Source organism: Ictidomys tridecemlineatus, chromosome 10 (genome assembly GCF_052094955.1).
Source record: "Ictidomys tridecemlineatus isolate mIctTri1 chromosome 10, mIctTri1.hap1, whole genome shotgun sequence".
NCBI classification, from domain to species: Eukaryota; Metazoa; Chordata; class Mammalia; order Rodentia; family Sciuridae; genus Ictidomys; species Ictidomys tridecemlineatus.
The window spans coordinates 105,891,595-105,904,731 of NC_135486.1; the positions used below are offsets into that span (position 1 = coordinate 105,891,595).

General features: G+C 43.1%; 1 long non-coding RNA gene across 1 annotated transcript in view; it reads left to right on the plus strand.

Annotated features, from left to right (window-relative positions):
• The first annotated feature begins 1,381 nt into the window (after positions 1–1,381).
• LOC144367432 (uncharacterized) overlaps positions 1,382–13,137 on the plus strand; it is a 31,479-nt gene continuing 19,723 nt past the window's right edge. Inside the window, exon 1 of the long non-coding RNA XR_013426792.1 lies at positions 1,382–1,568. This is a non-coding gene — a long non-coding RNA (uncharacterized LOC144367432). The remainder of the gene's footprint in view (positions 1,569–13,137) is intronic.

Here is a 13,137-nt window from a genome sequence, read left to right on the forward strand (position 1 = left end):
TCCACAAAATACATAAAGTTTGACAGATTGTTGAGTGAAATGTTTGCTGTCCTATAGAGCTTTTGCTGCCCAATGAAAAACAAACCTCAACATGGGATGTTCAAAAGGTCAATTTGTAAGAGAGACAATTCATTCTGTATTTAATGAAATATTTATTTCGGATGGTAATACCAGACAAGTCATGTAAGAGCTCAGTAAAAACAAAAAACAAAACCACAATATAAGAGAGGAGCCTGGGCGGAGGGCGGCAGGGCTGGCTCCCTGGGCAGCTGGCATGACTCAGGAGGCTGAGTTGAGTAGGAGGATCTGGGACCTGGAGGGAGGCGCGGCCTGGGCCCTTGGAGCACACCTGTTTGGCGAAGGGAGGTCTGAGGCCTGGGAGCAGCAGTGGCATCTGTTAGCGTCCACCCTCGGCCCCCTCGGGAGCAATAACGGCCCCAGGAACCGCTAGTTCTCCTCTGGATCCATAACGGCCCTCGGAATCATCTGCACCCAGATCCGTCCAGAGCAGCAACGAAACCTTCGCCCCTGTCATCCCTGACTCCTGAAGGGCCATAGCTGCGCAATCCCAGCGGGTGCAGGTAGTGGGTGCAGGAACCGTGGTGGGACGTTATGGCTTGAAGCACGACAGGGTTTACAGGCTTCAGGATGGGGTCGGGTTGCTGGCAGGACGAGCTGCGCTGCCTTAGGTGCTCCAAGGGTACATCTGTGCATGTGCTGGGGAGGAGGGGACACTGTCCTCCTGTCCTCCGTGAGACTTCTGCCTCTCTCCTCCGTTCTTGCTCCTTCTCCCTTCTTCCTCGGGAGCTCCAGTGTCTCCCAGTGTGCGACAGCCTCCCTCTGCACCTCAGTTCTTTTGACTGACTCCCGCTGAGGCCTGTCCTTGCAGAGTCATGCAGCTTAGTGAAGGAAAAGTCTCTTTCTGCCTCCTTTGATGGAGGAAGACGTTGGGTCTGAGATGGGAGTGGTTCTCCAAGGTCTCTGGTTGGTTTGTGGGCCAGTATGCCTTCCCCTGTATTACATTTAAGTCACAGTAAGTTTCTTAATAAAATACCCCTTTCTGGCTGGGACTGTGGCTCAGTGGCAGAGCTGCTTGCCTCCTAAGTATGAGGCACTGGGTTCGATCCTCAGCACCACATAAAAATAAATAAACAAAATAAAGGCATTTTGTCTATCTACAACTAAAAGAAATATTTTAAAAAATACTCCTTTCACCAGAGCCAAAGTTTCTATAATTAGAAAACAGATGAGTGCTGTAGAGCAGAATTCCTTTTTTAGCTGACATTTAAATGATGGCAGATGTTTTCATTTGGATTTGAAGTTCATTCACCATGAGACTCACACCCACTTGTTCAGCGCTACAAACATGTGGGTGGGGAAGACCTAATGGGACAGCCTCCCAGGAGGTGTCCTGGGAAGTTTCTGGGTAGGTTTTAATGCAGTAGATCCCTGCCACGGCAGGCCAGATGACTCATAACCACACTGCTTGCATTTTCAATCCCCAGGTCTGCACCTGCTTCTACATCTTCCATGTTTTCCAAGAGCAGCAGAGAATGAGTAAATCCCTGGTGAGTTTTTCTATTCATGTGTTTATTCTCTACTTTTGCTTACAATATTCCTTAGGAGGCAAATAAATAGTCTAAAATATGTTCAAAACAGTATAGTGATCAACAACCAATGACTTTGTCCTGTTCATGTGTGTAGACAGCGTGATCCTTAAAGCATCCCTAAAACCAGAGTACATGTGTGTCTCCTATTTTTTGGCATTCAGAGCAAGTAATTATTAATATAATACATTCCTTGACTTACATTGACCGTAAGTGGGAATGTTCCTTTCTTTTGGATTTTAAATATTTCTTTGATGTGATTAGGAATAGCCTTCCTAAATAACAACCAACAAGCCACTGCCACCGATACCTTAACTTGTGCATCCTCTGGGTAGACAGCATAATGCCCAGGAAGGACTCAGCACCCATGATCTTTGTGGTGACTAAAACATTGATTTTGTTGCTCTGTGCAAGGATAAGGCCTGGGTTAGCTGGAGGAATGGCCTCTCTTAAGTGAGTCTAAGAAGTTCTTTCTGCAGGTTGGTCTGGCTTGCACAGCAGACAGTGCAGTAGAAATCCCTGGCAGAGGTGTCCTCATTTCCCATTCCCATTTTATCCTGCCTCCCACGGTCTCCATTCTGTGCCTACCACTTCCCTCATCCTGTTCTGGTGAAGGTTGCCCGTGACCTAATGTACACTGGGTATTTCTAACATGCACACCCAGGGCTAATTGCCCATTGTTGTCTTAGACACTCTGCAGTCTCCCCTGTAATTTTCTGTCCCATATTTGTCTTGTTGCCCTCTTTGTGAATATGAGGAGTTCTTTTGCCGTTAGCTCACGACCCTCCTTATTCCTGTCTGATCTCACTGTCCTGTGCTTTTAACCCCAAGTCTATGTCAATCCTCCATGGGGATCAGATGCCTTTGTCCAGCCAGCTACTGAGCCTCTCCCTGGGGTATGTCCAGAGGACACCTCAAGCTAATAAATACAATAGATCCCAAATCGTTTTTGTTGGTCTGTCTATGCCTTCTGCTCTTTCCCCTATTTGTTCATTGAGGCAGCCTATGAGCCTGTCCAGAAAAGTGGGATCCTTCTAAGCTCCTCCATTTGCTGTTGTCACAGGCAGTTGCTAAAGTTTGCTGGTGTTATATTCAAAGTTATCCTTTCCCCTTACTCTCTCCTTGTTACCGTTATTACAGTTTTGGGGGATGATTTTGTTTCTTTGGACTCCTGCAGAAACTCCCATTCTCTACTACTTCTTTCCTTCACTGGCTCAAGTGCATTGTCTGCCTTGAGTATTTCTCCTAAAACCATAATTTGATCATGCTGCCCCCATGTGGAAAGCACTTCAGAGGCTCCCTGAGTGACCAAGAAAACTAGGTTATAATTAAACTGGGAGTGGGAGATGGTGAAAAATCAAATTTAAGAAAAAGCCAGAATTGGGTTTTAGCCATTTTGAATCGGCGCTGTTAGCATGAGGTAAAGCAGAGATAGCAAGAGGGCAAGGCTTGTGTTGGGACTTCAGTGGACAGCCTGCACTGGAAGTCAGCATGGAAAGCTGTGTTGGGTAAGGGGGTGAGCCCAGGACTCTTCCATGTGCAAAGTGCTACAGAAGGTAGGACTGGGTGGGGCTGGTAGTGAGGCCAGAATGAGGACCAGAGGCATGAAGTTTCAGGAGCTAAGGAAATGAAAAGATCTGGGGGTTGGAGGAGGAACTGTATCAAATGCTATTCATAGTCAAGCCCAAGAACAGAACTGGCCATGGGATTCAGTCCTGGGACTCCTTGAGGATTTGTTTAGCTGGATCTGGAGAGGTTTAAAAGAGAGTGAAAGAATTGGATTTCATCTGTGTACAAATTTTTAAACAAATGTTGACCCAATGGGAAAAGAAGAATTAGTCAGTAGATGTGGAGGGAGTTAAGGTCAAAAGAGGATTGTTTTGTTTTGATGGGAGGAATAAGATTGGAGATGAGCCCGGGGAGAAGGAAAATCTTTGACTTACTTGTGTTTTATTTGCTGTACTAATTTGGAAAGTGATAAGCTAGGAATAGACACCACTGATAAGTGTGGTATTCACAAAACTGTGTTAAATGCTTTCCACGGAGCTCCTACTTCCTGCTGATGGTATAGTATATGATTGGGACCATCATCATCTTATTGTAGAGGTGATGATACTAAAAGGAAGCAGTTATAGTGCTGGTGGGAGTTTTTGTGAATTCAGAAGATGCACACTAAAAATCAGTTTCCAGGTGAGCTAGCTGTCCCTTCTCAGGACAGTGTTTCTCCTTTCCTGGAATGTGTTAATGTGGAGAAAAGAAATTCAGGGTTGCCTGCTGGAAATTGGGAACAACCAAGTCATGCTATTGCTGATACCTCTTGTAGCAGGCTGTGGACTTTCCTGAAATGAAATCTATAAGTAGAACATGTGTCACCTGGCTTGCTTATTACTTTGGTGATGTGGTCAATACTGCAGAGTGATAGCAATTGGATTTCAGGCATGCTGAACTTGAGATCTGGGACATGTCAGCCTGGACTTGAGGACAGTTCTGGGATGGCATGAGTGGTCTTGGAAACCCAGAGGTTGCAGCTAGTGTCTGAAGTGTGGGCAGTATAGTGAGGCCTGTGGCCTCAATCTGTAGCACTTCACCTCAGTGCAGTTTATCGGCATCAGAATTGCTTTGCATAGTGTCCATCTGGTTTATTGTTGTTGCTGGTTGTTCTTATTAGAGACTGAACCCAGAGGTGCTCTGCCACTGAGTCATACCCCTAGCCCTCTTTATTTTTTGAGACAAGGACTCAGTAAGTTGCTGACGCTGTCCTTGAACTTCCAATTCCACTGCCTCAGACTTCCAAACCACTGTGATTACAAGCTTGCGTCACCACACCCAACAACAGTGCCTGTTTTCAGTGGCTTCTCTCTTCAGGCAACTTTTCCCTCTTCAATTGCTCCACTCCCTCAACCACCATCCCCCTCTTTAATGTATCCATCTAATTTTAAGCTCCAAATGTCATCCTTACAAGCCCCGCAGCATTGTTCTCTCTCTCTCTCTAACCCATTCACATCTCATCGCTGGCTCTGTTGCCACCTCTCTTTAGCTTTGTTTTACTTCTGGATGATACGTTGCTTCACCTGCTTCTTTCCCCAACTGCTCCCACATTCCCTGGTGCTCCCATCTCCCAAGATGTCTTTCTACAGTTGTTGTGACTGCACTAGTATCTCTTCCCTCTCCGTGCCTATCTGTTTAGAGCGTTAGTTCTTCCTCTCACCTCATTCTTCTTAGAACCTGCTCCATTCCCTTCATTTTCCTTCGTGTGTTTCTATTTCCTCACAACCTTCTGTTATGTAAAACTGGAATTAGAGGTTGTGGAAAAGACTCTAATAATGACTCAACTAACAAACTCTATCTTCCCCTGTGTGTCCCCGTCCTTGGACCATTACCAGGAAGGCATCCTCCTGCGAGACACTTCTCCTTGATTTCAGATTTAGGATTTTTACACAGTTCCCTTAGAATTTTCTTTCTTGGGGCTGGGGATGTGGCTCAAGTGGCAGCGCTCTCCCCTGGCATGGGTGTGGCCCGGGTTCGATCCTCAACACCACATACAAACAAAGATGTTGTGTCTGCTGAAAACTAAAATGTAAATAAAATATTTTTTATAAAAAGAATTTTCTTTCTTCTTTGCACTCCTCCTGAGTTGCCTTCCTATATTTCCTGCTTCTAATCTCCAGCTTAAGATATGCCACCTTCTCTATTGTTTTCCAACATGAAAAGTACTTGAAGATTTTTTTTTTCCACAAGAAATAAATTTGGTCAATTACCTGGAACCCTGTGATATAACAGTGTCATTTGACAGCAAAGAAGCAATCTAGACTGACATGATCCCATACATCATAAAAGTGCAAAGACATTCATCTTTATTAATTTTCCCCAAGAAATATGCTATGTTCTTTCAAAGCACATACCACATGAACTTTTTTTTTTTTGGGGGGGGGTGGTGCTGGGGATTGAACCCAAAGCCTTGTGCATGCAAGGCAAGCACTCTACCAACTGAGCTATATCTCCAGCCCAGCACATGAATTGTTAAAATACACACTCTCTTTTTTTTAAAAAAAATATATATTTATTTAGTTGTAGATGGACACAATATCTTTATTTATTCATTTTTATGTGGTGCTGAGGATCAAACCCAGGGCCTCACACATGCAAGGCAGGTGCTCTACCACTGAGCTGCAGCTCCAGCCCCTACACCCTCTTTAAAATGACAGATGTATGGGCTGGGGATGTGGCTCAAGCAGTAGCACACTTGCCTGGCATACGTGCGGCCCGGGTTCGATCCTCAGCACCACATACAAACAAAGATGTTGTGTCTGCCAAAAACTAAAATAAATAAATATTAAAATTCTCTCTCTCTCTCTCTCTTAAAAAAAAACTTAAAATGACAGATGTGTCAAGGGTCAAGGCACATTAAAGAATGGCAGCTCAATGTTCACAACTCAATAATGAGGACTAAACATTAACATTTATATTATTCAGAATTTGGGGTATTACCACTGATCTGGAAACATAGTAGATACGTAAGTATGATAGCCGAAAAGATGAAAACCTCTCTTAAAAGTGAAAATATCTATGTACCTATAAAAAAACTCTTAACACCCATTAGAAAATTTATTAGGAACAGCATGTTTTCAAAATTAACAACTGTCTCAAGACTATTAAAAGACAGTAATAATTTTATGGCCATCCTGTTCAAAATAAAACAATGAAATTCATGATATGTAGTAAAATTATCTACGCTAGTCCTCTGGTTCAAATGTTTTGAAAGTAATTCCATTTCATTCATAGTCACTACATGACACCCTCAAATGGTCCAATACCTTGGCACCTAAATATATATAAAAAAGGACCTTGATATCAATACCACAGGGGAAAAGCTGAATTCAGGACACTAAAATTTAGGGATGTCTGAGGAATGAATGGAACGAGAAAGAACCCTGGTTTCTCATCATTCCTTCATGGACTCGTGTACCCCCAGCTCCCATGAGCATGATACAGTAACTATGTGGCTCTGGGTGATCCTGGATTATCTGTCCAAGAGGCCCCTCTTCCTCATGACTCTCTCAGTGTCCCCTGAGATATCCTGCTGAAAATGCACCAAATTCCTCATCCAATGATCTGGAAGAAAGAGGAGAGGTTGTTTGACTTCATGGATGCAATTCTCAGACATGAAGGTGAGTAAGTTCTAACTAGAGCTCAGACCAATTTAGAATCCCAATTTTATCTCAACCTTTATTCTTGACACCCTGAACCATCATTTTCAGTTCCATTTTTTTTAGTTGTAGATGGACACAGTATGTTTATTTTATTTTTATGTGGTGCTGAGGATCAAACCCAGTACCTCACAAATGCCAGGCAAGTGCTCTGTCACTGAGCCACAACCCCAGCTCTCATTTTTGGTTCTGATCCTCAGACTTTATTGACCCCCTACTCCAAAAATCATTTCATACACCCAAGGTCAGGCCCAGAATTCTGCTTCATAGCAAGGACTTGAGGTGATTCTGCTGGTAGAGCAGAGCACAGCTAGAAAATAGCACTCTGGAGTTAATTCACACTGTGGTCCCTGCCAGTTACTTCATCAGAATTAACCATGACACAGACATCACTAACATATCAGCATCATGACCCAGGAGCCCAGGTGCCTGATCCCTACCCTAACCCCCAACTGTCTCCCCATACGCCTGCTCCTGTTTAGTGTAAAAAGCACTGGAAGGAACTAACTGAGGTCTCCCTGCCTACCAGCCTGGTGAAGACCTCACGGTGCTCTGGTAGCACTGAGTACACACGCTGTCTCTTCAGCTTCCTCTTCAGCCCACAGTGTCTCCACAACCCAGAGGTGCTTAGGCTCAAGGTCCAGATCCTCTAGATCCTCCTCAGAATCTGATGACCACTTCCTCTTCTTCTGGCCAGAGCACTGAAGTTGAAGCCCAAGTTCTACCCTCTGTATGGAGTCAGAAAACTTGGACAGATCCACTTCCAGTTTCTCTGGATCTGATGACTGCTTCTATTTCCACTTCATGTTAGAGGACTGTTTCTGAAGACTGGGATCTACCCCGTCAGTGGAGTCACAAAACTGACAACTCCACTTCCACCTCCTCCTCAGAATCAGATGACGACTCCTCTTTCCTCTTTTGGACAGAGGACAGTATGAAGGCTGGGAGTCCTACCTTCCAGGTCAAGTCAAAACCCTGACAATTTCCACCTCCACTTCTGAATATGAAGACGACACCTCTTTTCTTTTCTGGACAGAAGACAGTCTGAATCCTGGGTTCTACACTCTGGGTCAAGTCAGAAAACTCTGGCAGATCTATTCATCTTCTTTGAATCCAGGGGTCACCCATTTGCTTCTTCTGGCAGGATGACTGAGGCGGCAGGTGAGGCTGAGTAAAGAAACCCAAGTAAAGGTGCTGTTCAGAATTCAGCCTTTCACCACTAAGCCCAGTCCACCACCAGAAAACCTAAACCAGTCAACTCTTCCTTTCTCCTCAGCCATTTTACCTTTGCAGATAACCATCTGCCCCTGATTTGCCTTTCCATGGTCCCGTCTCCCCGTTTTTAAAAATTTATCCTCATTATACAAACTTTCTCTTTTGGGGGGAGTGACCCTGCTTACATCCCCTCTATCCCTTTCCTCTGTTTGGATCATATCTCCAAACCCAGTTCCTCTCTCCGCAGATTGACCTTCCACGTGGACTTCTTTGACCCACATCCTGTCCTGTCCTCCTTCAAAACTGGGCTTCCTTAGTCCACCTTTCCTGACTTCTCTATCCTTTCTTCCATGCCAGTCACAGTCTCAAATCTGTTCTCGCTCCAGCTCCTTCATCGGATGGTCCTGTAACTTTCTCATCCACCACTACCTTCAGGCAGTACCCTGAGGTGCTAGGCTGGGAATTCTGGTCCTCAGGTTTAGCAGACAGTTGACAAGTGGTCGTGAGTTCTCCCAAACTTGCTTCTCTTCCACAAAACCTAGACTCTGATCTGTGCAAACCCTTCTGCAATCTGGTTGAACATGCGCCTCTCCAGATAGGGGAGAAATCAGCAGTGATCAGTCCTGAGGAGAAACTGGTCCCATGAGTGCCAAGGGCTCCTGGAGTCTGTCCCTTCCTCTCTGCACATTACCATTTCAGAGCTCAGTCTGGCCAAGAAGGAGAAGAATATCAAGGAAACTTAGGGAGAATAGAAATGATAAGTCCTCTCAAGAGGAAGATAATAAATATACACAAAAGACCAGGTACATTGAATTGTCAGCTGAAAAAATGAAAACCCGTGGTTTTCAAAGCTATTCTGCTAAATGTCACTGGCCTTTAATGTCTTCAGGAATCTGTCCTGAGGACACATCCTAAGCCATCCTTGAGTTTGGGAGACATTTTGAGGATCTATAATACAAAACTTCATGTGCTCACACACTCTTCACATGGTGTCTATAATTTGGGGAGTTTATATGTCAACTAAAAGTCTGCCTCTCAATTCCAATTAATCTCACTTGCTTAGCAAATTTGGGATTCCCAGCATGGGTCGTGACACACATATTTCACTACCACTATGTACCTTAAAGAAAAATGTCACATATAGAAAACAACAACAACAGGAAAGTTCTGTAATTCCAGACATTGTTTTCTCCTGGTACCTGAAGGAACTGGTGAGTTGCTCACCAACCTCCTAACTTAGGCCTCTGCTTTCTACCTTTGTAACTGAGTCATGCTTTGTCTCTCTCTCACCAAAATTTGTGAATAAATATATATTCAAAACAAAACATGTGACCATTGTGAAGTGTAGAATTCAGCAGCATTAAGTACAACCTTGTATCTCTTGTGAGGGAGGTTTTTTTCCCAGATGTGTTTAGTTGATTTCATCATTGTGCATACAGTGTGCTTACACCTATGGCTGTGATATCACTGTGGAATATCATGTGATGGAGCCCTTTCATATATGTGATATATTGGTCCATCACTGGCTAAAATTTTGTCATGTGAAGCGTGACTGTTGGTTTTCCTTGTGCAGTCACTACCACATTCCTATCTCTAGAGCTTTTTTTTTTAATCACCCCTACAAGGTTTTGCAGCCTTGAAACACAAACTCCCTACTTCTCTTCCCACAGCTCCTGCCGACCATCATTCTACTTTCTATGAATTTAACAATTCTTGGTGCCTCGTCTGTCTTGCATAGTGTGAACTCAAGAGTATTTGTCCCTATGTCTGGCTGATTTGTGCACTGATCTTAAGCTCCTATATTGGTGGAAATGTGTCAGCATTTCCTTTTTAGGGCTAATAGTTGAATTTGAGGATAGACTCCATCTTTTGTCCATTCATCCATTCATCCATTGACTGGCTTTGGATTGCTTCCACAGTTGGGCTCTAAAGTCTTTCTTTTTTTTTTTTATTGTTGGTCGTTCAAAACATTACACAGTTCTTAATACATCATCTTTCACAGTTTGATTCAAGTGGGTTATGAACTCCCAACTTTACCCCCTATACAGATTGCTGTATCACATCAGTTACCCTTCCATTGATTGACATATTGCTTTTCTAGTGTCTGATGTATTCTGCTGTCAGTCCTATTCTCTACTATCCCCCCTCCCCTCCCCTCCCCTCCCCTTTTCTCTCTCTACCCCTTCTACTGTAAATCATTTCTTCCATTTGTATTATCTTGTCTTACCCCTCCTTTCCTCTTATATATCATTCTCACTCCCTTTCCCTCCCACCTCTCATCCCTGTTTAATGTAAATCTTCTTCTCAAGCTCTTCGTCCCTACCCTGTCCTTGTTTACTCCCCTTATATCAAAGGGATCATTTGGTATTTGTTTTTTAACGATTGACTAGCTTCACTTAGCATAATCTACTCTAATGCCATCCATTTCCCTCCAAATTCTATGATTTTGTCGTTTCTTAATGCAGAGTAATACTCCATTGTGTATAAATGCCACATTTTTTTATCCATTCATCTATTGAAGGGCATCTAGGTTGGTTCCACAATCTTGCTATCGTGAATTGTGCTGCTATGAACATCGATTTAGCAGTGTCCCTGTAGCATGCTCTTTTTAAGTCTTTAGGGAATAGACCGAGAAGGGGAATAGCTGGGTCAAATGGTGGTTCCATTCCCAGCTTTCCAAGAAATCTCCATACTGCTTTCCAAATTGGCTGCACCAATTTGCAGTCCCACCAGCAATGAACAAGAGTGCCCTTTTCCCCGCATCCTCTCCAGCACTTATTGTTGTTTGACTTCCTAATGGCTGCCAATCTTACTGGAGTGAGATGGTATCTTAGGGTAGTTTTGATTTGTATTTCTCTGACTGCTAGTGATGGTGAGCATTTCTTTATGTACTTATTGATTGATTGTATGTCCTCCTCTGAGAAGTGTCTATTCAGGTCCTTGGCCCATTTATTGATTGGGTTATTTGTTATCTTATTGTCTAATTTTTTGAGTTCTTTGTATATTCTGGTTATTAGGGCTCTATCTGAAGTGTGTGGATTAAAAATTTGTTCCCAGGATGTAGGCTCCCTATTTACCTCTCTTATTATTTCTCTTGCTGAGAAAAAACTTTTTAGTTTAAGTACGTCCCATTTGTTGATTCTTGTTGTGAACTCTTGTGGTGCAGCCAATTTGGAAAGCAGTATGGAGATTCCTTGGAAAGCTGGGAATGGAACCACCATTTGACCCAGCTATTCCCCTTCTTGGACTATTCCCTAAAGACCTTAAAAGAGCATACCATAGGGATGCTGCTACAACGATGTTCATAGCAGCACAATTCACAATAGCTAGACTGTGGAACCAACCTAGATGCCCTTCAATAGATAAATGGATAAAAAAAATGTGGCATTTGTACACAATGGAGTATTACTCTGCACTAAAAAATGACAAAATCATGGAATTTGCAGGGAAATGGATGGCACTAGAACAGATTGTGCTAAGTGAAGCTAGCCAATCCCTAAAAAACAAATGCCAAATGTCATCTTTGATATAAGGAGAGCACTAAGAACAGAATAGGGGGGAAGAGAATGAGAAGAAGATCACCATTAAACAGGGACGAGAGCGGGGAGGAAAGATCACCATTAAACAGGGATGAGAGCGGGGAGGGAAGTGAGGGGAAAGGGGAAAAAAACAAGAGAGAGAAATGAATTACAGTAGATGGGGTAGAGAGAGAAGATGGGAGGGGAGGGGAGGGGGGATAGTAGAGGATAGGAAAGGCAGCAGAATACAACAGACACTAGTATGGCAGTATGTAAAAAGGAGATGTGTAACCGATGTGAATCTGCAATACGTATATGGGGTAAAAATGGGAGTTCATAATCTGCTTGAATCAAATGTATGAAATATGATATGTCAAGAGCTTTGTAATGTTTTGAACAACTAATAATAATAATAATAAAAGAAAGAAACCCGGCATCAAGAGAGTCGCTTTGGAAATGCATTGTGATGACAGGAGGAATGTGACTCAGAGATGGATGGTCAGGAGCAATTGAGACAAGAATATGGCAGACTCGGAGCGCCCAGGCTTCTGGAACCAAAGAACATACAGAGCTGCAGTGGAGGCTGAGCAGCGCTGGGGAGAGGACAGCTGTAGTTGCGGGTCACAGGAATAGCTGGCTTTCTTAGAGAAAGAGAATGTGGGGAAATTCAAAACCATGTTAAGAATGATTAAAACAGAAAAGCAAGAAGGCAAAGGAATCAAGAGTTTGATGTTATAATAACTTATACAAAGTGGATCAAATGAGAAAATTAAAAGAGCAAAGAATTAGGAAACCACAATTTTATATGAAGAGAAAATGATGCCACAGGACATCAGAAGACACGTAGGATCCCAGACAGTTATGGCTACCCACACAGTTGTACTATAACCCATGGGCTTTACTGAGGGAGCGGGTCGGGATAGTTTAAGAGGAAGGAAGAAAACCAGGGGCAGCAATTGAGATGCAATGGGAATGACACAAGAGTCCAGAAGGCCACCCAAGGACACTGTCTCTTCAGCTAATCCCAAACTCTCAGGTTCTTTCCTATGATTGTTCAGATTCTCTGTTCTCCTGTATCTCTTGCCTAAACTAATCATACGCCACACCAACTGGAAAGCTGGAAAAATAAAATAGGGTTGGTAGTACTAAAAGGGAGAAGGGGGAATGAATGAAAGACAGCTTACCTGTCACTGCTACCTGACAAGCTCTAGCTCAGTGTTCCCAAATCAGGAAATGTAATTTTCATTTTATTTTTAAAGTCAACTCATTATCTTTAATATTTACAACCAAAGCATTCATTTATGTCAATGTTTTGATAATTGGGGGGAAATTTAACATTTATTATTGCCAAAATAACGATAGAGATATTCCTGCGACATTTTCAGAAAGGAACAACCCAGCCCCTACCGCTAGGAATCCACCGATCTGCCATAGATAAGACCAGTCTTTCCCAAAGATGCATAAATGGGAATTAAACAATGCTCTTCAGGATTTGGAATTTCAGTCAAAATAAATGCTTGGTCGGAATATTTTGCTTTTTTATTTTAAAATACCTATAGGTTTAAGGAAACTTGTGAGAATGGTACACAC